Source organism: Megascapheus bottae, chromosome 11 (assembly GCF_031878675.1).
Source record: "Megascapheus bottae isolate mThoBot1 chromosome 11, mThoBot2.hap1, whole genome shotgun sequence".
NCBI classification, from domain to species: Eukaryota; Metazoa; Chordata; class Mammalia; order Rodentia; family Geomyidae; genus Megascapheus; species Megascapheus bottae.
In genome coordinates, this window is record NC_143519.1 from 64,266,239 (window position 1) to 64,291,918 (window position 25,680).

The 25,680-nt window shown below is 39.3% G+C and overlaps 1 protein-coding gene and 1 long non-coding RNA gene across 2 annotated transcripts in view; one reads left to right on the top strand and one right to left on the bottom strand.

Moving 5' to 3' along the window:
• Cryl1 (crystallin lambda 1) overlaps positions 1-25,680 on the bottom strand; it is a 131,389-nt gene that overhangs the window by 72,033 nt on the left and 33,676 nt on the right. The gene's annotated exons all lie outside the window — the stretch shown is intronic.
• Positions 34-10,320, top strand: LOC150057300 (uncharacterized). Its single transcript, XR_016537176.1, has 3 exons — positions 34-802; positions 5,028-5,132; positions 10,015-10,320. It is a non-coding gene; the product is annotated as an uncharacterized LOC150057300 (long non-coding RNA).

The following is a 25,680-nucleotide window of genomic DNA, read 5'->3' on the forward strand; positions in this document are numbered from 1 at the left end:
GAGACACCCTTCTGTAGTGCCTCTGGTGTTACAACAGAGGTCCATTAAAGACTTCTCTTGAGTGGTTTGTCTTCCCTCCTTTTGACTGTCATCATGAACATTGGCTAATTGCTAACAAGAAGAAAATAATTGTCTGTGGAGGCAGCAGCAGTGGGGCAGAGCTGGCAAGCAATTTCTGCAGTAGGCAGGAGTCATTAGCAGGAGTGGCATCAAGGCCAGGACCAAAGGTGCAAAAGCAGTGGTGAGACACCCAGAGCCATCCCAGCAAGGGCAGAAATGAAACAAAGGCTTCTTACATCTGGTCATTGACTGGAACTTGCCTTCCGAGGTAGCAGGCACATCAGCAGCTGCCGACAACATCAGAGGCTGGGCTTGCTTTGGTAGCCAAGTGAGGATGAAGCCATGAAGGCCAAAGTGGGAGCACAATAGCTGAAATCAGAGGTGAGAGGGAAAGCAGAACTGGAAGATCAGAAGCAATGGCTTCAGACCCAAGCAGAGACTGAAAAGAGCTGTAACACTTCAGCCTTTGGGGCCAACCCCCAACATCCAGAAGCCGGTCTGCTGCACTAGCTTTCAAAAGCCTCAACCCCTGACCACCAGGATCCCCATGCACAAGAGCTGCAATACTGCCATCCATTGATATTGCCTAGAAACACCCACTTAAGGGCCCCTAATAATGAAGATCTTGACAGCAAGGATTTCTGTCAGGGAAGAGCAGAAGACTAAGACAAATGCTTCCACCTTCTAAGTTGTCTCTGGTATTCTATCACAATAACAGAGCCAACTCACATACACAACAAAGGTAAATTTATCTAGTATTTTTTTTACAATGTTGTGCATGAACTAAAGTTTCATGGTGTAGGATGGACCGTCTACTTATGGCATCGTGTGAAGGTTCAAAAGCTTGCATTGTTTTGAAACGTTCTAGTTTTAAGATTTTGGGATCAGGGATGTTTAACCTATACCAACAAGTTAAAAGAGTAGAATAGCTGGGTACCAGTACCTCATACTTGTAATCCTAGCTACTCTGGAGGCTGAGATCTGAGGACAAATAGGCAAAGCCAGCCCCGGCAGTATGGAGACTCATCTCTAAATTACCAGCAAAAAGACAGAAATGGAGTTGTTGCTCAAGTGGTAGAGCATCAGCCTTGAGTAAAAAAGCTAAGGACAGTATCCAATATCTAAGTTCAAATTCCAGTACTAGCACTGAAAAAAAAGAGAGAATAATTTCTGAAGGAGTCTTTTACAAACATTTTAGTCTAGATAATATCCACAAACTTAAAGGATAAAATAATCCAGCTATTCACTAAATTGAGTTGCCCAAAGGACAAATAAACAAAGTTTCACAGCAGAGAAGCTTAGACAAAGAAAAAAAAATCCCCCACTCCCTGCTAACCTGCTGGTTGATCCTCAGCAACTCACTGGGTCTCTTTGGACCTCTGAACCTCAGAGAAAAAAACACAGTGAACCAAAACACCAAGGAGGTCAAAAGTTTCCAGTGCTAGGCTTGGATGAAAGTTCCTAGGAACTAAGAGGAAACAGCCACAAATAGGCAGATGCAGAACCACCACTGTAGGACATTGGGGAGGAAAATAGTCTTTGAGCCAGGCAGAAAAAACAGACAACAAGCCTGGCATGGTGGCTCACACCTGCAATCCTAGCTATTCAGGAGCCTGAGCTCTGAGGATCAAGGTTCAAAGCCAGCCCAGGCACAAATGGACGTGAGACTCATCTCCAATTAACCTCTAGAAAACGGGAAGTGGGGCTTGGCTCAAGGGTAGCCTTGAGCTGAAGAGCTCAGAGAGATGTCTGGGCTGAGTTCAAGCCCCATGACCCACAAAAAAACAAATAACAAAAAACAAACAAATAAAAACCAGATATCAATCACACTACAGCATTGCAGGTTGAAACCATTCCTTGTTCTATGCATTACTTTGAAAGTCTTCACCAAACAACATGGCATTAGTCCAGAAAACTGGAAGTGATGCTATGACTCAAAAGTGGTAGAGTGGTGGCGTTGAGCTGAAGAACTTAGGGACAATGCCAAGGCCCAGAATTCAAGTCCCATGACTGATCCCGCTGCATGCTCCCCTCCCCCACTGCAAAAAAAAGAAAAGAAAAGAAAAACAAGAAATTTTTTTTAAAAATCGGTAAGCTTTACTAAGTTGATTTTTTTTTAAAGCCAATGTCTCATGTCTTGGCTTCTTTCTAGACACTAACATCGCAGTCTCTTAGTACTCTCTTTTCCAATTTCCTAGTACACCAAAATGAGAGTACAAACACATAGGCTTCTAGAAATTTTAATGTGAATTTTTTTTTAAAGGGAGACAGTTGTGGGAAACAGGTAGCTCACATCTGTAATCCCAGATATTTGGGAAGCTGAAACTGCAGATTGATGTTCAAAGCCAGTCCAGAAAGAAAAGTCTATTTCCAATTAACCAGAAAAATGCCAGACTGGAGGCATGGCTGGTGGTAGAGCACTAGCTATGAGCAAGAAAGTGGAATTAAAAAAAAAAGTACTATTAAAAATAAAAGAACATTGAAAAGGGTGACACTGATGAAGATGCATTATATTTATAAACTTGTTAAATCTTCGTACAACTATTTAGAGATGAGGAGGAGAAAGAGGAGGAAGATTTGACTTTTTACTCTCAGGACAGCATCTCTTCTCTACTCTATCCAAAGCCAAGTTTCTCAATAAGTCTCATTTGTCTAGCAGAGACAATAATAATCTAGCTTCAGAAGCTTTTTATTAATTTAAATTAGTTGAGTGTGTGTGTCTCTGTATGCTAGTCCTAGGTCTTGGACTCAGGGACCAAGGTTAGCGTTCTACAACAGTTCCACTTCCAGCTTCTTCTCAGTAGTTTATTAGAGACTTTCCTGCATGGGCTAGCTTTAAACTATGATCCTCAGATCCTCCTGTGCAATTAAAATTCTAGGCACCAGCATCCGGCAGCAGAGGCTTTTTGAGGGTCTTGTGCCTAAAATAATTTGTGGAACATGGTGGGGGATGTTTTTGGAGGGTGTGTTAATGGGGCTTGAACTCAGGTCTTCACACTGTCATTTGGCTTTTCACTCAAGGTTGGCCTTCTGTGACTTGAGCTACAACTCCACAACTCCACTTCTGAGTTTTTTTTTCCCCAGTCCTGGGGCTTGACCTCAGGACACTGTCCTTGGGCTTTCTCAAGGCTGGTGCTCTACCACTTGAGCCTTAGCACCACTTCCAGCTTTTTTCTATGTATGTGTACCAAGGAATTGAACCCAGGTCTTCGTGCATGCTAGTCAAGCACTCTACCACTAGATCACGCTCCTAGCTCACACTTCTGACTTTATGCTGGGTAATAGGAGATGAGTCTCACAAAATTTTCAGTCTGGGATGACTTCAATCTGTGATTCTTGATCTCTGCCTTCCAAAGAGCTAGGACTGCAGGTGTGAGCTAGTTGTGGAATTCTTAAAATATACATGTCATTTCCTACAGTTCAAATTTAGGAGCCTTCTTTTTATCTTTATTTATCATTCGGGTCCCAGAGTGTTTTACAAATACAACTTCCTTATATGGCTTTGCAGACAAAACAAGCAAAGCTTTGCACCTCCCAGTCTAGAATCAGGTTTTAAAAGCTACTCAGGGGGCCGGGAGTTTGGCCTAGTGGTTAAAGTGCTTGCCTAGCATGCACGAAGACCCGGGTTCGATTCCTCGGTACCACATACATAGAAAAAAGCTGGAAGTGGTGCTGAGGCTCAAGTGGTAGAGCTCTAGCCTTGAGAAAGTCCAAGGACAGTGCTCAGGCCCTGAGCTCAAGCCCAGGACTGGCAAAAAAAATAATAAATAAAAGCTACTCAGAAACTTTTCATAAGTTCAAGTCTGGGTCAACATTTATCACATTTACCAGTCAGACCCAAGTAATCAAACACCTAATTCAACCTGCCTAAACAATAAGGAAAAGAACTAGGTCACTTCATAGAAAAAGGCCAGGGGTCAGGAAGACTCAGAGGTCAATTTACACAGTCCCTGGTTCTTTTCTTAGCTATCCATTCCTTCTGTATCCACATTGTCCTCATTCTCTGGAGAAAAAAGAACCTCCAAATCCCAGAAAACTTGTCAAGCTTTGGGTGGAGCCATTCATTCCTCCTTGCATGAGTGCTTGGCACCATAGAATAGGGTGTGGGTTGATGAGCATAGACCAGTGAGGGCATGTCCCAAACACTAAAGTTGTAACTTCCTGTGGTGGAGAACACAAAAGCAAGATTAAATGGGTCTTCAGTCTCCTGTTGCTAATCATACAATATCTCCAGCCAGGTACCTATAACCCTAGTTACTCAAGAGGTCAAGATCTGAGGATTGTGGTTCCAAGCCAATCAAGGCAGAAAAGTGTGTGAGATTCCTACCGCTACATAACCAGAAAAAGGACAGAGTGAAGGTGTACTTCAAGTGGTAGAATAACATCTTTAAGAGAAAAAGCTAAGGGATAGCACCCAAACCCTGAGTTCAAGCCTTAGTACTAGCAAAACAAAAAAACCCTCAAGAACCAAAAAACAAAAAAGCCATAGGCTGATGGGGTTATAAAGAGAGGAGAGGTTCATGAAGGCTCACATTCCTGGTCTAAGGTGGATGGCCTCTGTTGGCAGAGGGCAGGCAGCACAGGTGTTATATGGAGAGGAAAGAAGTACAGAGGTGACTGGGCCAAGCTGGCTTTTGTAGCAAAAGCACTTTCAAGACAACCTATGAACCCATTAACTTGATTATTAGACTGAGCCCTAATAACCTCTTCAATGTCCCACCTCATAATAATAATAATAATAATAATAATAATAATAATAGGGAATAAGTGGCTATATAAGTTTCAGGAAGTAGAATGCATATTTAGTACACATAAAACGTCAAATACAGCATTTAAATTCAGTGTCAAATTTTCTCTTCTATACATAATGGTCCTTGGGATGGCTGCAAGACAGCCTAGAGTTTCAGTAGAAAGCTAAATCTACCTCCCGTATGTAACAATGTATCTTCTTTTCTCAAATATTCTAGAAAAAGAAATATATTCAACAGCCAATTGCCAGGAACCAGTGGCTCATGCCTATAATCCTCAGATCTCAAGATCTGCGATTCCACATTAGAAGCAAGCCCATGAAGGTAAATCTGAGATTCTTATGTCCAATTAAACAGCACAAAGGTGGAAGTGGAGATGTGCCTCAAGCTGCAAAGCTCTAATAGGGAGCAAAAAGGCTAAGCAAGAATGTGAGGCCCAATTTACCCAATTGCCCAGAAACAAGGACATACTAAATCCACTAGCACAATGATGTTCAATGCAGCACTATTTACCATAGCAAAGATATGGAACTAACCCAGATGCCCCTCAATTAATGAGTGGATCAACAAGAGTGGTATTTATATACAATGGAATTTTATGCTGCTGTCAGAGAGAATGACATTGCCCCATTTGTAAGGAAGTGGAAAGACTTGGAAAAAATCATATTAAGTGAAGAAAGCCAGACTCAAAGGAAGATAGGCTCAATGGTTTCCCTCATTTGTCATAATCAGTAGAAACCTTGGGCTCTCCTAGCAGAGATTTACAATAGTGAAAACCTAGATAAATAAGGCCATATAGTATGATACTAAATGAAAGGACCTCCAGGATATAGAAACAAAAGCCATATAATGAGTGATTGTTGGCCTTAATGTACTATATTATCTCTCATCTCTTTTACTATCTCTTGATTATCTCATATTGTTACATGTTTATGAAGCAATGCATCTTCTATCTGGTGAATTTAATGCAACCCTTCTATTAATTACAATAAAAATATATAAAAAAAAGAATGTGAGGCCCAGGGTTCAAGTTCAAGCCCCAGTATTGCACAAACCACACACACACACACACACACACACACACGCACACACACACAAAGTAGTCGCCAAAAGAAAGTGAGGGAAAAAGGGAAGGAAGGAGGAAAGAAAAGAAAGGAAGGCAAAAAAAAGGAAGAAAAGAAGGGACGGAAGGGAAGAGAAGGGAAGGGAAGGGAAGGGAAGGGAAGGGAAGGGAAGGAAGGAAGGAAGGAAGGAAGGAAGGAAGGAAGGAAGGAAGGAAGGAAAGAAGGAAGGAAGGAAGGAAGGAAAGAAGGAAGGAAAGAAGGAAGGAAGGAAGGAAGTTAGTTCTCAAATGCAAGCTGGAGCTCTGGTGTGTGTAGAAGTCTTCCTCTACTCCACAGAGCCTGGCAGCTTCTTGCACTAGGGGGGAAATTGAGTCCAGGTTTCCTGAAGCTTGGGTTGAAAATCTCCATGGAATGTGTCCAATTTCCAAAGGACTCAGCACAGGGCAACGACCTTAGTCAGCCTCCTGGGGCTTTTCACTTTTCCAGAGACAGACACAAAAACCAATTCATTAATGCTCACTAACTAAAGATTAGAAAGGAATGGAAGAATAGAATAGAAAGGAATGGAAAGAACTTTTGATTAACTACATTTAAATCCCAAACTTCATTTCTCTCAGAGGCTTATAACAAAAAAGTATAAAACTATTACACACACTCTTACAAAGCAAGCAAAATTAGTCTTTCATTTTTAAATTCATATTCTCTTTAGGGAGATTATGTGCATGAATTTGTTTAGGATAGAGCTATCAAGGTATAAAACAAAATTACCCACAACAAATAAACTTCAATACAGAGAAAGCTGTTTTGTACATCTAATAGAGTGTCATAATCATGAAGTAATGCCAAATGTATAAAGCAGTACTATGAAAGAAGTTTACATGGCCAATATAAAATGGCCATATAAATTATAAAGAGCTGGATACTACTGGCTCATGCCAGTAATCTTAGCTACTTATGTGGCTAGGATCTGAGAATCTAAGCTTGAAGCCAACTAGGTTAGGAAAATCTTTGAGACTCTTTATCAACCAGAAAAAAGCAGAGAGTAGAGGAGTGGCTCAAATGGTAGAAGAGGCGGGTGAGGATGAGGAGGAGGAGGAGTAAGAAGAAGAAGAGAAAATAAAGCAACAGAATACTTGCACTCACCTGCATTCAACAACTATGCACAAATACAAAAATATATAGACAAAAATATAAAGATGGATTAAATCCAAAACTGGTAACAATGACTATATAAGTTTCCCTAAATGCTTAGGACTAGAAGTAGTTTTGGATTTAGATCTGGATTCTGCTTTTTTAAGTTTTGGAATATCTCTATAAACTGAAATTTCTCAAAAATCTAACAAGGTGGGGCCTGGAGCATAGCCTAGTGGTAGAGTGCTCATCTAGCATGCATGAAACCCTGGGTTCCTCGGTACCACATACACAGAAAAAGGCAGAAGTGGTGCTGTGGCTCAAGTAGCAGGGTGCTAGCCTTGAGCAAAAAGTGTCCAACAACAGTGCCTAGGCCCTAAGTTAAAGCACCAGGATGGAAAAAAAAAAATCTAACAAGGCACAAAAATCTCAGACTTAAAAGAGTATTTTTTCCAGAGTGTTTTGAACTTGGGATTTTCAGGTGGGAGATTCTCAAACTATTGGGAATCAAGTTCACCTGACATCCCTTCCCACTCACTATCAGTATCAATGACAGTCACAGCAAACATTCACCGTACATATCCATCCTTCTAAGAACAGATCACATCACAGGCATTTATTCTCCACTCCATTAGTGTCTCTTACCTTCATTTTACAAATGAGAACTTCTGTTTTCTAAACTTCCTGTAAGAGCTGAGCATTGGTGTCTCACACCTATAATCATGGCTAGTTAGGAAGCTGAGATCTGAGGATCACAGGTCAAAGCTAACCCAAGCAGGAAAGTCCAGGAGCTCTTATCTCCAATCAACCATCCAAAATGGGAAGTGGAGACAGGGCTCAAGTGGTAGAGTTCTAGCCTTGAGATAAAAAGCTAAGAGACAGCATATGGACCCTGAGTTCAAGCCCCAGTACTGGTAAAAGTGAATGAATGAGTAAATAAGTGAATGAATGAACAAACTGTTAGATCTGCCTGGAAGAACAGCCCTCTCCCCACCTCGGACAAAATATAACCATACTAGAAGTGACCTGCCTGAAACCAGTAATCACCTGACTGTCAATTACCTGACTGTAAGTCAGAAAAGGACCCCAGGCTCTGAGGTCACTTTCTTATCCTCTGAGGTCATTGTTCCTCATCTGCTCCAGTCACAACTCTCTCCGAGCGTGAGAGGTTCCCAGGCTCTGAGGTCACTCCCACACTAGCTGTGGCCACACCTACCCCCAGCCCTCTTCTCATTTAACCTCTCTCTGCCTTAAGTTCTCTCTCTCTGCACACTTCCATCTGGTGCAGGCCAGTTTCTCCTAATAAACTCTTTTTTGCCTGAATCACCAAACCTTACACACACTTCCTGTAAAATTGTTAGTACTCTACCTTCATAAGCCAGAAGCAGGTCAGCTGGAGCCACGCCTCAGATCTCAGCCTCCCGAGATCTGAGTGGCTAGGATTACAGCTGTGAGTCATGGGAATCAGGTTCCCAATCCTTATTTTTTAATCTGCACAGGTCAGATTTATCTCCTGGTACCAGTCTGAGGCCTCTGGACTGGCCTCAGCTGGAAGATCAAAGGTCTTGATCTTGTTATCTTGGGGAGAGGAGCCCTAGATAGATTTCAAATGCCAAGGTCACTAGCCAAGAGCCTGCAAAGATGACCTTCCATCATGCAGACCAGAAGCTTAGTATAAAAGAACAAGTCCTTGTGTAAAGTGGGGCAGGGGAAGCAAAGAACTTTACATAAAATTCCAAAGCAAGAAAACCTTAAATGGGGGAAATGTATGAGGGCAGCCGGACTTTACTCATTTTCGTTACTTACTTTATCGTTGTTTATACAATAAAACAATGAGTACTGCCCTAATATCTTCTCAGGAAAGTACCTTTCTCAGGAGAAGGGGAATCACTCCCAAAGCTATTTATGGAAGGAATTTATTTCCATTCCCATCTGTAGAGATGAAGATTTCCTACTTGAGGGTTGGGGAGGGGGAAGACATTGAATAACACACCTAGCACAAGACATGTGCCAGTAGCTCATGCCTGTAGTATAAGCTACCTGGAAGCCTAAGATTTGAGGATCACAGCCTTGGTAGAAAAGTCCATGAAACTCTTATCTCCAATTACCTAGAAAAATGCCAGAAGTGGAAAAGTAGCTCAAGTGGTAGAGTGCCAGCCCTGAATGAAGATAAGCACATGAGGACTTGAGTTCGAGCTCCAGTACTAGCACACAAAAAATAATAAAATTAAATTAATTTTTAAAAATACCTGGCACAATATGGAACCAACCCAAATGCTCCTCAGTAGGTGATTGGATCAAGATGATGTGGTATTTATACACAATGGGACTCTATACTGCCATCAGAAAGAATGACATCGCCCCATTCTGAAGGAAATGGAAGACTTGGAAAAAATCATATTAAGTGAAGTAAGCCAGATCCAAAGGAACATAGGTTCTATGGTTTCTCTCAGTTGTAATAATTATTACACACCTAGGACTCTCCTAGCAAAGGATCATAATAGCGCAAAACCTAGATACATAAGGTCATATAGGATGAGGCTAAATGAAAGGAATTCCAGGATATGGAAACAAGAGCTTTATCTTGTGTGATTGCTGTTCTTAATGTACTATGTTATTTCTCTTCTCTTTTGTTGCCCTTTGGTTAATTTCATATTGTTACAGTATCTGACTTTGTTACCTGGCATATTGTATATATATTTATTTGTTTATTTAAAATAGGAAAGCGAAGGGAGGAAATCAAGATGATTGGGAGGGAAATGGGGACAAAAACAGGAGAAGGGGTATCAATGTGTGAGAAGTAATGCGCCTACTACCTGGTGAATGTAACTGTAACCCCTCTATACATTACAATAAAAACAATCTGGCACAAAATAAAAAAAGCAATTACTTTATTAAAAAGAGTGACTGGATATGAACTTTCCCTGCTGAAAATTGCTCTACTTCTAGGCTAATGAGAAGCAGAGTTTCAAGTTAGTGACTATATTTTTCATAATTTATCTCACTTTCAGTTGCAACTGTAACACTAAGAGTGTTCACCGGAAGCTTATTGTCTGTAATACTAGCCACTCAAAAGCTGAGGTCTGAGGATCATGGCTCGTAACCAAATGAGGAAAGAAAGTCAATGAGATTCTTATCTGCAAGCAACCAGCAAAAAATGGAAGCTGAGCCATGGTTCACGTGGTACAGCACCAGCCTTGAGTGAAAAAGCTCAGGAAGTATGAGCCCCTGTATGGGCACAAAAAAGTGAAACCAAGAATAAAGGGCTCAGTAGTGTTCACACCTAAAGTGGAGCAGCCTCTATCCCAGGGTGGAAGGAGAGTTTCCCTCTTACACCTGAGTCATGAAGACAGCACAGATTCCATGAACAATAAATTAATCAAGGACAAAACAGTTGAACTCTACCTAACTTGAGGTTAGGGATAGGAGGCAGAAAAATGGGACAGAATGATGGAAGAGGTGGCATTAATCAAGATGCACTGTATTCACAACCTGATTTATGGAATCATAGCTTCTTCATACAACTCTTAATAATAAAATGATTTTTTAAAAATAAAGAGGGCATAAAACAATATTTATTCTGGGCTGCAACCAAAAGCTTACCAAGAACCACTCTAATCCATACTTGATGATACATATAATTATTGCATGAAATTCCCATTTATAGAACTGTCTATAGTTACTGTGTTTCCACAACCAAATATAATTACTGTGTTTCCACAACCAAATCAAATATTTCAAGAACTGGTTTGAGGAAAGAACAAGAGGAAGTTTTTAGGAAGAAATGAACAACCTTGCAAAGGAGAGCCCAGGCACTCAGACCAGGAGCTCTAAGTCTGCTGTGCCCTCTGTTCTCCACAGGCCACTCAACCAACTTTCCATCCTGGAAGGGTTTCTGAAGAGCTTTCTCCTACTAAGGCCTTCCAAACAATCAAGGAAAAGAGAGCTCAGTTTCAATCTTGAGTTCCTTTTTTTATTCAGCTTGCGAAGTCTTATGGATGGAGGCTACCACTGAGACTCAAAAGACGACACCCAAAAGTATAGTTCTTTGACGTGCTGAATGGAATTAAGGGAAACTAGAAGGATTTACAAGAGTGGGGAACATTTGGCCCATAGGCAATAAGGCTTGCAAGCCATTTGGTACATGACAGGGCAGATAACATTGTATGCTTTTCAACAGTTGCCTTCAGTCTCCTGCCTATATAGATACTGAAGCTTGAATTCAGGAGCTGGGCACTGTCCCTTAGCTTTTTCCATGGTACTCTACCACTGAGCCATAGCTTGACCTCCAGCCTTTTGCTGGTTAATTGGCAATAAGAGTCCCATGGATTTTCCTACCTGGGTTGGCCTTGAACATCGATCCTCAGATCTTAGCCTTTTTAGTAAATTGATAATTTTGTATGGCCCTGGCATGATGTTGTAAATAATCAATGGACTTTGGTAGAAAAGTTTCTCCACCCCAATAGGAGCTGCCTCAAAGCCAAGGTCTCACTAATATTTCATTGTGTATCCTCCAAGTACAGGAAGATCTCTCTGAGGTTCTAAGACTGAAGAAACCTTGTCCAAAAGAAACACAATTGTTTCAAGTCCTCTCTCTCAGGAATCTCATCAAATAAGCAGGAAAGAAGAGCTGGGCTGGGTGCTGGTGGCTCATACTGCAATCCTAGCTACTCAGGTGTTATAATGGACTTAGTTGGTGAGATACAGAATTCCTGGTTGAGCTTCTCCACCTGCTTTAAATGTGTCACCTCCTAAAGTATGGAGTACAGAAGGCAGAAGGCAGCAAAATCCTTTCTCTGTACCTAACTCACAGAGGCAAGTCAAACGTTCTGCTTTAGCAAGGCGACAGTGTAATCCTAGCTACTCAGGAGGTTGAGATCTAAGGATCGTGGTTCAAAGCCAGCTAAGGCATAAAAGTCTGTGGGACTCATCTCCAATTAACCACCAGAAAACTAGAAGTGGTGCTGTGGCTCAATATGATAGAGTATCACCCTTGAACTGAAGAGCTCAGCGACAGTGTCCAGGATGAGAGTTTGAACCACATGACTGACAAAAAAAAAAAAGTTCTGCTTATAAACTAGGCACAAGTGACTCATGAATATAATCCCAGCTACTCAAATGCCTGAGATTGAAAGTTTGTGATTTGAAGCTAACCTGGGCAATAAAGGCTGTGAGACTCTAATCTCTAACCAGCCTAAAGCAGAAATGGAAATATGACTCCAGTGGTAGTACACCCATTTTGAGTTTAAAAGCCAAGTAAAAGGAGGAGGCCCTGAGTTCAAGCCCCAATACCAGCACACAGGTGGGCCCGCACACATGCATGTGTGAGTGCATGCGCGTGTGCGTGTGCGCGCGCACACACACACACACACACACACACACACACACACACTCTTGCTTGGAAGCCAGGAAGCGAGCACAAGGATACAGAGGTGGGAAAGTTGCAAGGGAAGGAAAGGGCTTGGAGAAGGTTCTTTCTGCATTCCCAGGTGCCACTCCAGGCCCTTCTGTTACCTTACTCTGAAGAAGGGAGCGGTAGAAGATGAATGTGCCAACTGGAATCCAAATAACTTGAATCCAAAGTCTATTTTCATCTCATACTCTCTTACAGACTTTGGAGTAGTCTTTGTGACAGAATCTATTCAGCCAACAGCAAATGGTAATGAAGTTCCTGCGACATGCCAGGTGCTATTTTAGGTGTTAAGGAAAGAATAATAATGTGTAAGAGTAATATGTGAAACAATCAAGTAGATTCCTACTGTGTGGAGGTGATAATTGATGGGACTGGAGGAATGTATGGGTACAGAATAAAGATTAAGAACCTGTCTCACAGCTGTTGTGAGAACTGAATTGAATCCTGTGCACGAGGCCAGTTGTCCAAGATCCAGTATATGGTAGAGGATAATATACATAAGTTACCATTAGCAGCATGGCATCGGTAAAGATCAAAGAAAGAATACATTGGAATTATGGGAAGGAAGATTGAGAAAGCCTCAAAGGGAGAGTTTATCCAAACTTCTTGCCATCCATCAGGATGAGTCCCTGCAGGTAGGGACCCTATTCAAGAATGTCTCCCAGAAATGTGCTTAGCCAGTGAGAAAGGCATATGAACACAAGCTTTAACTTGGCATGAGCAAGGACCAGAATGGACAAAGGAAATAGGTAGTTGCTGCCCGGATTGTTTCCTTCTATGTGGTGCTAATGATCAGGGCTTCTAAACGATAAGAAGGTCTCACTCCTAAAAGACAAGTCACTGTCTTGAAGAAAGCGTTTCGGGTGAGGAGGGGTTAAGGAGGCTGCTGGTACTGGGGCTTTAAACTCAGATAAGAATTAACTGGAGAAAAGCCTTGAGTTTAGTCTAGTGGTAGAGTGTTTGCCTAGCATGCACAAAGGCCCGGATTCGATTCCTCAGTACCACATACATAGAAAAAAAAAGCCAGAATTGGTGCTGTGGCTCCAGTGGTAGAGCTCTAGCCTTGAGAAAACCCAAGCACAGTGCTCAGGCCCTGAGCCCAAGTCTAGGACTGGCAAAAAGAAAAAAAAGAACTAATTGGAGATGAGTTTCACAGACTTTGCTGCCTGGGCTGGCTTTGAATAGTGATCCTCAGAGCTTAGCCTTTTCAGCAGTGAGGATTACAGGCATGAGCCACTAGCACCCAGCCCCAATTTTACATATATATGTATATATACATATGTATAATGTATATAGATATACACACAATGAATAGAACTTATTGGAGGAAATAATTTTCTTCCAGTTCTGGAGGCTAGGACTCCAATATTAAAGTGTCAGTCTTTGGCCAGGGATTGAAAGAAGCTGTCTGATCTCTGTCCCCTAGTGTGGTTCAAACACACAAACTGGCCAGCAAGTCTCCGAATTCCAACTTGCAAATGAATATAAACAACCCACACAGAGTCAGCAGATGCAGGTCTCCAGTGCCCAAGCCTCTAGAAGAGCCATAGGAAACGCTGGGAGCCAGTAAAGCAAACAAATGACAGTTGATGAGCATTTCCAGAGCAGCCTGACTGCCAGGGTCCTGTGGACTTGAGCCAGCACTGAGATCTGTCCCAGGAGTATCTTATCAATATTAAATTCCTGGTCACACTCCCTCCTGTGCCTGATAATGCAACCCTTTTAAAACAGTCTCTGATGTCTCTGATGGTCTTAACAAAGAAATGACCACACAACAACACTTCAAAGTGAGCACTCTGCAAAAAGAAAGTAATTAGAAGCAAACATAGTTGTAAAAGCACTTGTTCTTTTCCAAGCATTAAAATACACATGCCCATGCCCATGCCCAGCTGAGGTGTAACTTAACAGTAGAGAACTTGCTTAGAATGCATGAGACTCATCACCACAGCAAAAGTGTGTATGTGTGTGTGTGTGTGTGTGTGTTGTGCCTCAAAGGGGCTTATTGTGTTTCTGAACTTCAAAGATTGAAACTTTATTTCCCTAACTTAAATTTTCTATACTATTTACCAGACTGTATAAAACCAATGTTTTATACAGAAATTTGTTTATTTTGTCTTAGGGCAGAGTTACAACTTGTAGAACCTGGGGGATAATTAAGTTTTTATCTAGGATTATAGACTCTACTCCAAGTCAAAAGTTGTATCAGGCTGGCCACTGGTGGTTCAGGTCTATAATCAATCTTAGCTATTCCAGAGGCTGAGATCTGGAGATTATGGTTGGAAGCCAACCTGGACAGTAAAACCCATGAGACTCTCTGATTAACCACAAAAATGCTGTCAGTGCAAGTACTGTATGGTTCAAGGAGTTTATAGAGACACACACACATATATACACATTCATATATGCACATACACACACACGGTGGTATCAGAAAAATCATTATACTATCATTTCCATTTCTGTGGTAGTCCTTTGAAAACAGGGATTTAGGATTCTCATGTTTTAAACTTAGAAGAAAGCTATGATGGCTCATTTAGTTTTACAAGCTATTTGAGAAACCAAATTAAAAAATATCATGTTGAAGCTTGGCACTGGTACCTCCACACCTAGCTACTCAGGAGGCTCAGATTTGGGGATCTTGGTTCAAAGACAGCCCAGACATGAAAGTCTGTGAGACTTATGTCCAATTAACTATTACAAAACTGGAAGTGGAGCTCAAGTGGTAGAGCTCTTGAATGAAATTGCTCAAGGACAATGCACGGGCCTTGAGTTCAAGTTTCACTACCAACAACAACAACAATAATAATAATAATAATAAATCAGTGTTGAGACTGATATATTGGTTGTTATGCATTGACACAATATTTTCACTTACTGATTTGAGAATCTTTTTAGAGAGCAATATGTACACAACACTACTCAGCTTAAAATCAAAATATACTAGTGGATGGGAAAGGGAAAGAAAATATAAAATATCACCCAACAATATGTATCAAGATGAGCTACAGAAGTATTTCTATTTAGAAATTCCATTTTAAATGACCCTGCCCTTGAAAACAACCACCTGAAATAATAATTATACAGAGATGTCAGAGTGAGTTTGAGTACTAGGATGTGGTCATGAGAATATGGTGTCTATATACTAATACATATAAGTGGTAAAATCAATCCGCAGTCTTTTAAAGAGATACTGGAAGAACTACAGATGGACAGAAAAAAATTACATATGAATAATACAAGCAGTACATGAAATTGTATAAAGACAATATATATAACAGAGGAAAGCAGTTAGTTGACTGATTAAAGTTAGAGAAGTTGTCTCATATGAATTATCCCAGTGGAAAGTCCCTGCTTGTATAGCTAATACTTTGTGGTCCCTTGTGATTGGCTAAGATAATGTTTCATTTGGTCTACACACACAGCCCAGGGCACTTGTCCCATCTCAGACTGATAAACACCTGCTAAGTTATTTCAGCACGCAAACTTTTAGAAGATAAATACTATGAATGTAGTCTGGCTTGATTATCTCAATATCTTAAATTAGGTCCTAAACATTCAACTGTAAACACATAGATTGTTTTTATCTTGCTACCGAGGCTTGAACTCAGGGTCAAAGTGCTTTCTCTTAGCTTTCTGAATAGTTTGGATTATAGACATTGTAGACATGAGCCACCAGCACATGACATATTTATTTTTTGTGCCAGTACTGAGACTTAAACACAGGGCCTTTGTCTCTCCCTTAGCTTTTTCTGCTCAAGACTGGTGCTTTTCTATGTAAGATATACCTTCCCTTTCAGCTTTATGCTGGTTAGAGTTTTCTGCCTAGGCTGGCTTTGAATCTTGTTCCTTATATATCTGCCTCCTTGCTAGGATTACTGGTTTAAGTCCCCAGCACCAGGTAGTAAACACTATTTTTCAGCTAATAATTGAGAGATATATGTATAAAAGGAAAAATGATCATAATATTACTAGTAAGCACAAAACTTAAGTTTTAATATAATAATTAGATCCTACCATCCAAAGTTTGTATGGTTTGATTACAAGAGTTCTAGAAGTATAGATGAGTTCCAAACAGTAAAATGTTCATCTCTAGAGACTCGTAAAGGAAAAGCATTTCACTTTCCATCCACCTTTTCTCTTTTTCCCCCCCAAAAGCTTGAATAATTTTATGAAATTCTTTTTTGTTTTATTATTTTTTTTGACACAAGGCCTTGCTATGTGAATGGAACTTGATATGTAATTCCAAGTTTGTTGGCTTCAACTTAAAACCCCAACCACTGGGGTTCACAAGAGTGTGCCACCATGCTCAGCTCTTTCTTGAAATTCTTAAGACAACAATAAAATGCGCAAATAAATTGTTTTCTGATTTTTAAATACAAACATTATGCTCAGTCTATAAAATTAAAATAAATAAATGCCTATAATTCTAACTGGTCAGGATGCCATTATCTGAAGATAATGGTTTGAAGTTAACCTGGACAGGAAAGTCTGTGAGGATTTTTTTTCTCCATTTAACCATCAAAAAGCCAGAAATAGAGGTATGGCCCAAGTGGTAGAGAGCTAGCCTTGGGTGAAAAAGCTAAGAAACAATGGCCTCCCCCTGAGTTTAAGCCCTGTATTGGCACCAAAAAAATTAATAATGAAAAGGAAAAAAATAGAGGAAGAGGAGAATGAAGAAGGTGATGATGGTTAATAAAAAAATTGCTCTTTTTGCTTCAAAGACTTTTGGATTTGCCTATAATTTCCTTGTTATACTATCTATATCATAATCAAAAGTTGAAATGTTTAGAAATTGATGCAATAGCATGCCATTATTTGACTTAGGTACAAGAGCTCATTTGTGGGAATTTTTTTTTTTGCCAATCCTGGGCCTTGAACTCAAGGCCTGAGCACTGTCCTTGGGCTTTCTCAAGACAAGAGCTCTACCACTTGAGCCACAGCACCACTTCCGGCTTTTTTCTATGGATGTGATACAAAGTAATTGAACCTGGGTCTTCATGCATGCTAGGCAAGCACTCTACCACTAGGCCCAACTACTGGCCCCAGAAAATTACTTTTATATATCCTATAGTCATCACCAAAACAACTTGAGAGGTATAAATAATAAGTCTATCAAGGAAATAAAATGAAATTATAAAATATATTTAATCTAAAAGCCTATCCAAAAAAAAGGCTGGGGAAGATTGTTTTAAATGAGCTAAATAGAACGTAATAGACAAGATAGTACATTTTAATCTGTAATTACAGTGAACTTAATGGGGTAGCCATTTTGTTTGAAGACACATTTAGATGGGATACCCCACTATATGTTTGGTTTGGAGTCATACTTACTGCTGTAAAATTTCAGTGTTAATCTCTCAATCCTGGATATAATAAATAGTCAGGGAATCTATTAGAATAGAAAAATCTTGCCAGATACTGATGGCTTATGTCTATATCCTAGCTACTCATGAGGCTGAAAGCTGAGGATCCCAGTTCAAAAACAGTCTGGGCAGAGCAGTACATAAGACTCTTATTTCCAACTAACCAGAAAAAAAAAAAAAACTAGAAGTGGAGTTGTGGCTCAAGTGGAAGAATAGTAATCTTGAGAAATGCTAAGGAAGAGTTCAAGGCCCTCAGTTAAAGAACCAGAATTAAAAAAATAATAATAATCCTAAACCACACTCTCAAATGCCTTGTCCTCATGAGATTTGTATATTCCATCCAATCAGGGTGCATAAATTCTTTTTTACAGATCATGTAATATTCACCAAAATAGATCCTATTTTGAGTTTTGAAATATAACCTCAAGACTACTACTACACTGTTGGTGGGCGTGCAAACTCATTCAACCACTATGGAAAGCAGTATGGTGGTTCCTCAAAAGAATAAACATAGAGCTCCCCTATAACCCAGCAATTCCACTACTTGGCATTTATCCACTGGTCCAGAAACAAGGACATACTAAATCCACTAGCGCAACAATGTTCGTTGCAACACTATTCACCATAGCAAAGATATGGAACCAACCCAGATGTCCCTCAGTTGATGAGTGGATCAACAAGATGTGGTATTTATACACAATGGAATTCAGAAAGAATGCTGCTGTCAGGAAGAATGACATTATCCCATTTGTAAGGAAATAGAAAGACTTAGAAAATATCATATTAAGTGAAGTAAGCCAGACTGAAAGGAACATAGGCTCAATGGTTTCCCTCATTTGTCATAATCAGTAGAAACCTTGGGCTCTACTAGCAGAGATTTATGACACTAAATGAAAGGTCCTCCAGGATATACAAAAAAAAAGCCATATAATGAGTAATTGTTGTCCTTAATGTACTATGTTATCTCTCATCTCTTTTGCTGTCCCTTGGTTATCTCATATTGTTACAGTATTGTACCTTGTTACCTGATATATTGTATATATGCTTATTTGGTTATTTGAAATCAGATAGGGAAGGGGGAACAAGATGAGGGGTGGTGGGGAGGGAAATAGGGACCAAGACATGAGAAAGGATATCAATGTTTGTGAAGTAATATACCTTCTATATGGTGAATATAATTTAACCCTTCTATTAATTACAATAAAAATATATGGAAAAAAGAAAAAAAGAAATACAACCTCAATAAATTTTATAGAAATGAAATAATAAAAGTATGTTTGGTTACCACAATGAAATTACATCAGAAATCAATAATAGAAAACATCTAGGAAACATCTCAACATTATAAATTAAATATGATTTTAGGTAGCTGGGAGTTTGGCCCAGTGGTAGAGTGCTTGCCTAGCATGCATGAAGACCTGGATTTGATTTCTTGGCACCACATACATAGAAAGAGAGGGAAGAGATGCTGTGGCTCAGGTGGTAGAGCTCTATCCTTGAGAAAGCCCAAAGACAATGCTCAGGCCCTGAATTCAAGCTCTAGGACTGGCAAAAAAAAAAAGAAAGAAATTAAACATGATTTTAAATAGAGGGAGTGAGAAAGGATGCCTCAGGAAAATTTGGAAATACCCTGAATCCAATGAAAATGAAAACAATACATAAAAAAATCATGGATATGTACATAACAATGGGAAAGTAGTATACTTAAGTGTTTACATTAGAAAATTACAGGCCTTAAACCAATCTTCTAAGGTTATAGACCTTAAAGAACTATAAAAAGAGCCAGGTGCAGCTCTGTAATCCTGTAATCCTAGTTACTCAGGAGGCTGAGATCCAAGGATCACCATTCAAAGCCAGCCTGGCACTAAAGTCTGTGAGATTCTTATCTCCCATTAACTATCAGAAAACCAAAAGTGATGCTGTGGGTCAAGTGGTAGGGATATAGACTTGAGCTGAAGAGCTCAGGGACAGCACCTAGGCCCAGAATTCAAGTCCCGGGGCCGATAAAAAAAACAAAAACAAAAAATAACAACAAAAATATTTTAAAAATATACATGAAACTGGTAAAATAGCTAAGAAAAACAGAAAGCACAATTTTTATAGCAGAAGTAAAAAAGAAACACCAATACAAATTTTAGATATCAAAATGACACTACGGAAGGAAATATTACTAATAATTTTTCCCATAGATTCAAAATTTTAGATGAGATGGACAAATTTCTTGGGAGACTAAACGTTAACTTAGGTAGAAATAGATAACCCAAATAGTTTTATATTTTAAAAAACACTAAGTTACTTTATTATTAAAAGTCTATCAAACAACAAAACTCAAGGGAGAAAAATAATTTGAAGAGATAATGGTTTCATTGGTGAAGTCTACAAAACAATATGAATACACTCAATTCTATTTTACAGCAGACAGAAGAGGAAAGAAAATTCCTAATTCATGTTATGAGGCTGACATCAAACGAATACAAAATTCAGCTGAAGTAATGACAAGGAAATAAAATTTTAGGCAATATCCTTCAGAAATAGTTCTCAGGACATTTCAGTAGCATCAATAGGTATTAGCAAATTTAATCCAGAATATATACAAAAAGTAATACATCATAATCTGTGAGGTTTACTCTGAATATGTAAAGTTGATTCAATGTTCTTAAATATTAACTCTAAATAAACTGGAATTAAAGGGAACTTCCTCAACCCGATAAAAGGTTCCAAAAAGGGAATTCTGGCATCATGATGCACAGTAAAATATTCAATGTTTCTCTCATAATCAGAAGCAAGGAATGGGGAATGGCATGGTCGTCTGCATCATCCTAGACAACCCAGATAGTATAACAAGTTAAATATAAATAAGTGTTATCAATTGCAAGACAAGAAATAAATCTATTCATAGATGTACACAGGAAATCCCAAACCACCACCAAAGAAAAAAACTACTAGAACCAAGGAATGAATTTAGCAAAAATATGTTTTAAGATTATGAGTTTTTAAGGTCAACTCATAAAAATTATATTTATATATTAATAATGAACAATGAATCTTAAACTTTTTATATTACTATGTACAATGGCACCAAAATCATTAAATATGTGTTATGTGTATATACAGGTCAGATAGGTGTACGAGCTGTATTATTAGAAATTATAAATGCTAGAGCTGGGTGCCAATGGCTCACACCTATAATCCTAGCCACTCAGTAGGCTGAGATCTGAAGATTACAGTTCAAAGTCTGCCCAAGTAGAAAAGCCCAAGAGACTCTTAGCTCTAGTTAACCAGCAAAAAAAAAAAAAAAAAAAAAAAAAAATGTTACAAGTAGAACTGAGGCTCAAAGCACCAGCTTTGATTAAAAAAAGGAAGCAAGATTGTGAATTGTCCTAAGTTCAAGCCCCAAAACAAAACACAACAAAACAAAAGAACTAAAAACACTTGAGATTCTTTTTACTTTTTCCCCCTCAGTGGTACTAGGACTTCCTAACTAGTGTTTGCTAGGGAGGTGCTTTCTCACTAAACTATACCTTCAGCCCTTTAGCTTTTTGGTTTTTTTTGTTCAGGGTAACCTCAGCCCCTGACCTTCCACCTACCTGTCTTCTGAATAGCTACAATGATGGGGGTGCACAGCTATACCTCACTTATTAATTGGGATTGGGTATTACATTTTGTGTGTGGGGGGGTATAGGTCTGGGGGCTCTAACTCTAGGCCAGAGTGCTTTCCCTTAGTTTTTTTGCTCTCGGCTAGCACTCTACCACTTGAGATATACCTCTACTTCTGGCTTTTTGGTGGCTAATTGGAGATAAAAGTCTCATGGACTTTCCTGCATGGGTTGCCTTGGAACCACAATTATAGGCATGAGCCATCAGTGCCTGGCCTCTTTCTAAATTTTGTACTGAGATGTTGTCTTACATCAGAATAAAACAACCCTGACGCTATCACAGAGTTCTAGACTTATTAAATCCAGATTTGATGTTCTTGAGGGTTCAGGGGAATATATCCTACATATTGAAACTGTCAGCCACATTTTATGTTTTAAAAATGGATAAATGATGTCTTACATATATAGTTTATGTATATGTTTATGTATAGTTTATTACATGTATAGTTTATGTATGAACATGTAAAAATCTCAAAAACAGTCAATGACATGCTGTGTTGCTAGCTTTTTGTCAGGCTGTCCTCACACTGTGATCCTCATCTTTACTTGCCAAGCAGCTGTGATTACAGACATTAAACACTGTCACCAATATAGGAAATATTTTTAAAGTCTAAATAAAGTGAGAGATATAACATGTACACTTATACAAAAGTCATTTATGTCAAAGCTCCAATTCTCTCTCAAACCAAGGTACAGAATCACTAAGTCAGAAACTGAGCACAATTCTTTCTTTTCTTTTTTAAAACTGGCCGGAAGGGATGGCTACTGCACTGTCTGTAGGAGTGTAAACTTGTTCAACCAGTCTGGAAGGCAGTATGGCAGTTCCTCAAAAAGACTAAACATCGAGCTCCCCTATGACTCAGCAATCCCACTCCTGGGCATTTATCCAAATATCCAGAAACAAGGCCATACTAAACCTACCAGCACAACCATGTTCACTATAGCACTATTCACTATAACTAAGATATGGATTTTAAGGATGATATACAGAGTGGTTACAGTTATGTAAATAAGGTGTATAAGTACATTTCTTTTTGGACAATGTCACTTCTTCCCTTGCTGTCTCCCAATTTTCCCTTCCCACCCCCGCCCACAAATTGTATAGTTCATTTTCAACACAGTGTCTAGTGAGTATCATTGTCACATTTTTGTTAACTTTGTCCCTCCATTTCTGTGTCCCCCCTCAAAAAATTGAAGAAACCACTTTTAAAAGGTAAAGCACACAATTCTAAACAATAACAATAGTAAACATGGAGAAATCATGTTATCTAGTTTTAATACTTAATATGTAAGTATTATAGACAGATAACTAAGTTTAGAAACAGACCTTCACATTGTAATCAATTGATTTTTGAGAAAGATTTAGCACATTTTAATGGAGAAATGATGTCTTTTCAAACAATTATATAGGAACAACTGAGTTACCTTTTTTTTTCCTTTTTTTGCCAGTCTTTGGCTTGGGCTCAGGGCCTGGGCACTGTCCTTGGGCATTCTCAAGGCTAGAGTTCTACTACTTGAGCCACAGCATCACTTCCTGCTTTTGTTCCATGTATGCAGTACCAAGGAATTGAACCTGGGTCTTTGTGCATGCTAGGCAAGCACTTTACCACTAGGCCAAACTCCTGGCCCTTGAGTTACTTTATATAAAATATGAAACTATAAAACCTCTGTGTGGCATCATGTTGGATTCCAAAGACAAGACAAAAAGCATAATTCATAAAAAAAAATTAAATTGCTTTCCAAAGTCATTGTCAAAAATAATCCATGAAAACATTGTGAGAATATTTACAAAGCACCTATCTAATACAATAATTCTATCTAAAATATATAAAGAGCTGTCAAGGCTCAATAATAAGAAATAACCATTCATCTACTGAGGGGCATCTGGGTTGGTTCCATATCTCAGGTACAGTGAATAGTGCTGCAGTGAAAATGGTTGTGCTGGTAGGTTTAGTATGGTCTTGTTTTTGGATGTTTGGGTAAATGCCCAGGAGTGGGATTACTGGGTCATAAGGGAGCTCTATGTTTAGTCTTTTGAGGAACTCCATACTGCCTTCCAGACTGGTTGAACAAGTTTACACTCCCACAGACAGTGCAGTAGCCACCTCTTCTGGCCAGATATATACACCATAGAATTTTATGCTGCTATCCAAAAGAATGACATTCCCCATTTGTAAGGAAATGGAAAGTCTTGGAAAAAAGTCATATTAAGTGAAGTAAGCCAGACCCAAAGGAACACAGGCTCCGTGGTTTCCCTCATTTGTAACAATTAGCGTACATCTATGATTTTCCTAACAGAGAATCATAATAGCTCAAAAGCTATGTATGTATGGTCATATAAGCTGAAGTTTAGCTCAAGAACTCCAGGATATGAAAACCAGAGGTTTATCTTTATGATTGTTGTTCTTAATGTACTATGTGAACCTATTTTTTTTTCTTTTCTTTTACCCTTAGAGTTTATCTCATGTGGTTACTGAATCTGAATGTGGGAAAAACAAGATGTAGGAGGGGTGGGGAGAGGGAAAGTGGGAGAAAAACATGGGAAGGGGTAACAGTGTTCAAGAAGTAATGTATTGATGAATGTAACTGTAACCTCTCTGTATATCACCCCACCAATAAAAAAGAAGTTATGTACCCACCACCTGATGAATGTAACTGTAATGCCTCTATAAATTACCCTGATAATGAAATAAAAATAAAATTTAAAAAAGAAATAACTAATGTTTAGCTGCAGTGGTTCACACCTATAACCACAGCTACTTAGGAAGCTAAGAACAGAAAGATCACATTTGAGGCCAAGACAAAGCACAAAACTTTACAAGACCCCTTCTGAACCAAGAGTTGGGCAATGGTGGCATATGCCTATTATCCCAAACTATATGAGAGGCTGAAAAGAAGAGAATCTGGGCTCCAGGTGAGCCCAGGCAGAAAAGTTCAAAAGCTCCATCTTCACATAGGGAAGCTGAATGCTGTGGTATGTGCCTGTGATGCCAGTAAAAACTAGAAGCCTAAAGTAGGCAGATGGTAGGCTCAGCTACATGCTCTTGTTAAAAGCAAAGTAAGACCCTGTCCTAAATATAACCAGCAGAAAATAGGGTTGGAAGCATAGCTTAGGGATAAAGTGCTAACCTATCAAGGAAAAGGTCCTCAGTTCAAATCCCAGGACGGACAGAAAGAAGAACAAAGAAATAATCAATTTTATTTTTTAAAAAATTAGCAAATATGGGGTCGGGATATAGCTTGGTGGTAGAATGCTGACCTAGCATGCACAAAGCCCTGTGTTTGATTCGTTGGTACCACATACACAGAAAAAGCTGGAAGTGGCACTGTGACTCAAGTGGTAGAGCACTAGACTTGAGCAAAAAGTGTCCAAGGACAGTGCCCAGGCACTCAGTTCAAGCTCCAGGACTGGCAAAAAAAAATAAATTAACAAATGAAGATGCTATTTACATACACATGAGAATTGGGTAGGGTCATGTTGGTGATACCAAAGTTGACAGGGAAGCAGAGCAAGCACTACTCCCTGTATTTTGGAAAATAGTTTTTCTTTTCTTAGAAACGTAAACCAGTATTTACTATAGGACCTAGCAATACCAAGGAATGGTCCTTGATATTTATCCAAGAGAAATAAAGCCAAATGGTCATTTAAAAATATGCGTTTATGCTCGCTTTCTTTATAACAGCTTTTCAGCTTTTCAGCTGATGACTACACAGGCACTATGATAAAACTTCACAATGGAATACGTCCCACCAATGAAAGGAAACTAGCTACTGGCAGACACAACTACATGTGCACATACGTCAAACGGCATTTCACTGTGTGAGTGAAGCTGAGCTCAAAACACTACCTAATGTAAAATTTCATTTTACTTAATGTTGTGAAAATGGACAAAACCCCTTGAGTGGAGATCTAGGCTCCAGGAACTGGAAAGAAGAGCTGTCCAAAGACGAGCTGGACTTGACAGGGAACTGGAAATGCTCTGAGGATTGAACATGAGCTGGGTATCTGACTACAGTGTCAGTATCTAGGATTCTCCACACCAACACCAAAATCAAAAGATGCTCAAGCCAGTGCTAGTGGCTTATACTAAAAACTGGTAATCCTAAAAACTAAGGGGAAGCTGAGATCTGAGGAGCATGTTTAAAGCCAGTCAAGGCAGAAAAGTCTGAAGTAACACACAAAGTAGGCATTAATCAGCTATAAAAAGATCAGGAGGGTGATATCAACTATTGACCAAGTGGGCA